Below are 3,568 nucleotides of genomic sequence, written 5' to 3'. Positions count from 1 at the left end.
GAGCGTTGCGGCCCAGAGGCCTTACCGCCTTTCACTGCGGGTTCGTCAAGAACTTGGAGATGGTCGCAACGCATCGGGTCCTCCCGGGGTACTTGGTGTTTGGATGCTGGCTTGGTGATTAAACACTTGATATTCCATCTTCGGATGAATTTCGGGTGTCACCTGTTGCCTAAGACCACTTGCATGTTTAGCTCGCCGTGGGGTAGCAAGCGTTGTGATCTAATGGCCTTACCGGGCAAACACTTTCGGTTCGTCAAGGACTTGGAGTGCCGGGACGGGTTGGCGGATCCATCACTCTGAGTATGCCGGGTTGATACTTGGGGTTGGTTTGGTTTTGGTGACCCAATACTAGATGTACCATCTCGGTGGTATGTCAGTATCACCTATACTCCAGACCACTTGCATGGTTAGCAAGCGTTGTGATCTAATGGCCCAACCGGGCAAACACTTTGGGTTCGCAAGGACTTAGAGTGCCGGGACGGGTTGGCGGATCCAACACTCTGGGTACCTCCGGGTACTTGGGGTTGGTTGAGGACTTGGTGAACAAACACTTGATATACACTCTCCGGATGTACTTCGGGTATCGCCTGTTGTCCGAGACCACTTGCATGGTTAGCAAGCGTTGTGGTCTAATGGCCCTACCGGGCAAACACTTTGGGTTCGCGAGGACTTAGAGTGCTGGTAGTGGTTGGCGGACCCAACACTCTGGGTACCTCCGGGTACTTGGGGTTGGTTGAGGACTTGGTGAACAAACACTTGTTGTACACTCTCCGGATGTACTTCGGGTGTCACCTGTTGTCCGAGACCACTTGCATGGTTAGCAAGCGTTGTGGTCTAATGGCCCTACCGGGCAAACACTTTATGTTCGCGAGGACTTGGAGTGCTGGTAGTGGTTGGCGGACCCAACACTCTGGGTACCTCCGGGTACTTGGGGTTGGTTGAGAACTTGGTGAAGATACCCCTGTCACCTTGTTCGAGGCCACTTGCATGGTCGCAAGCGTTGTGATACAATGGCCCTACCGGGCAAACACTTTGGGTTCGCAAGGACTTGGAGTGCCGGGACGGGTTGGCGGATCCAACACTCTGGGTACCTCCGGGTACTTGGGGTTGGTTGAGGACTTGGTGAGCAAACACTTGATATACGTTCTTCGGATGTACTTCGGGTGTCACCTGTTGTCCGAGGCCACTTGCATGGTCAACGGTTGAGGTGGTGATGGCGGGTCGGTGCTGTAGGGTGCCGGCCTGTTGGCTGCCTTGGCCGGGTTGGTTGGTTAACACTTGATTGAGCTTGCACCCGAGGGTAATGGCACTTGAAGGTGGGTACCGGCCGGCTGACCTGGTGTGATGGTTGGTTGGTGAACACTTGGCGGTACTTGCACTTGGCTGTGCTTGGACTTGAAGGTGGGATCCGGCTGGCCTAGGCCATTGGTGGTTGGTTGGTGGGTTAGCCCTTAGCTGGGCTGGCTGGCTGGCTGGCCATCGGTGGTGTGGTGTGGTGTGGTGTGTGGAGTCGAGCATCGCGCGCCGTTGCCTTCTTCGGAGTGTTGTGGGTACGCAAGTGCTTGCAGTGCAAAGAGGTTGGTGATGGAGTGACATTGCCTTCACCATGGAGTTGCGGGTACTTAGGTACTTGCAAGGAGATGGTGGTATGGTGGTGTTGCGTGTGTGGTGTTCGATTAGAAAGATATAATTTCTAAGTCCGGATTAGTGCTGTCAGTGGGGCCCCCGCTAACAGGTCCTGCACGGCCACCGTGGGGCTTGACTTGGCGCTATTCCGGACTTGGGGCGATCACGATGTCCCCGTGCGGGACTTAGAAGATGGAAGAACACAAGTACCCTTATCCCATGACTTGTGAGCGATTGGCATACGTTACCACATGAAGAGAAAAATTGGCTAAGTCCCGGATCCATATTATATGAACAGAATAATCGGCTAAGTCCCGGATCCATATTATATGAAGAGAAATATCGGCTAAGTCCAGGATCCATATTATATGAAACGAAAAATCGGCTAAGTCCCGGATCCATATTATATGAAGAGAAAAATCGGCTAAGTCCAGGATCCATATATAATAACCCAATAATCGGCTAAGTCCAGGATCCATATATAATAACCTAATAATCGGCTAAGTCCAGGATCCATATTATATGAAGAGAAAAATCGGCTAAGTCCAGGATCCATATATGATAACCTAATAATCGGCTAAGTCCAGGATCCATATTATATGAAGAGAAAAATCGGCTAAGTCCAGGATCCATATATAATAACCTAATAATCGGCTAAGTCCAGGATCCATATAACATGAAGAGAAAAATCGGCTAAGTCCCAGATTGGGTCTGTCAGAAATACACTTCCAAGTTACCACACAAGCAAGCAAGATGGCCTAGTGATGGATCCATATGATATGAAGAGAAAAATCGGCTAAGTCCAGGATCCATATAATATGAAGAGAAAAATCGGCTAAGTCCCAGATTGGGTCTGTCAGAAATACACTTCCAAGTTACCACACAAGCAAGCAAGATGGCCTAGTGATGGATCCATATGATATGAAGAGACAAATCGGCTAAGTCCAGGATCCATATAATATGAAGAAAAAAATCGGCTAAGTCCCAGATTGGGTCTGTCAGAAATACACTTCCAAGTTACCACACAAGCAAGCAAGATGGCCTAGTGATGGATCCATATGATATGAAGAGAAAAATCGGCTAAGTCCCAGATTGGGTCTGTCAGAAATACACTTCCAAGTTACCACACACGCAAGCAAGATGGCCTAGTGATGGATCCATATGATATGAAGAGAAAAATCGGCTAAGTCCAGGATCCATATAATATGAAGAGAAAAATCGGCTAAGTCCCAGATTGGGTCTGTCAGAAATACACTTCCAAGTTACCACACAAGCAAGCAAGATGGCCTAGTGAAGGATCCATATGACATGAAGAGAAAAATTGGCTAAGTCCAAGATTGGGTCTGTCAGACATACACTTTCAAGTTACCACACAAGCAAGCAAGATGGCCTAGTGATGGATCCATATAACATGAAGAGAAAAATCGGCTAAGTCCGAGATTGGGTCTGTCGGAAATACACTTTCAAGTTACCACACAAGCAAGCAAGTTACCACATGAAGAGAAAGCCGGCAAAGTCCGGGAATGTTACCACATGAACTGGAAAATGGGCAAAAACCTACCTTCACAGGCAACGTGAATAAGTCAGGCTGTAGACATCGGATCGACAAGCCAAAGACTGATATGGAAAGGAAATGAGTAGTACTAGCTTTCCTGAGAGTTGCAGAGCTTAGACTGCATATGAACGAAAGTTATTAAGCGTCAAAGTCAGAGAAGTTACCCAAAGGAACACAAGTTCCAACTTAGAGCATGTATACCGCCTAGACGGTAAGAGGTACGGCCAGGCTGAGGAATAAGGAAATGTTGGCCAACATGTTCCCTAACTATCCCCCGAAGACCGCAAAGCAATCCAACATCAACCAAGAAAGTTATAGCCCGATCAAGGAAACACCTACTTTGCACCGATATTGCACCAAATACATGTACCAAGCACCTTCGGTTGC

The sequence above is a fragment of the Anopheles ziemanni genome (genome assembly GCF_943734765.1).
Source record: "Anopheles ziemanni chromosome X unlocalized genomic scaffold, idAnoZiCoDA_A2_x.2 X_unloc_37, whole genome shotgun sequence".
Classification (NCBI taxonomy): domain Eukaryota; kingdom Metazoa; phylum Arthropoda; class Insecta; order Diptera; family Culicidae; genus Anopheles; species Anopheles ziemanni.
The sequence above is the reverse complement of the archived record's forward strand: the minus strand, read 5'-3'. Positions refer to the sequence as shown.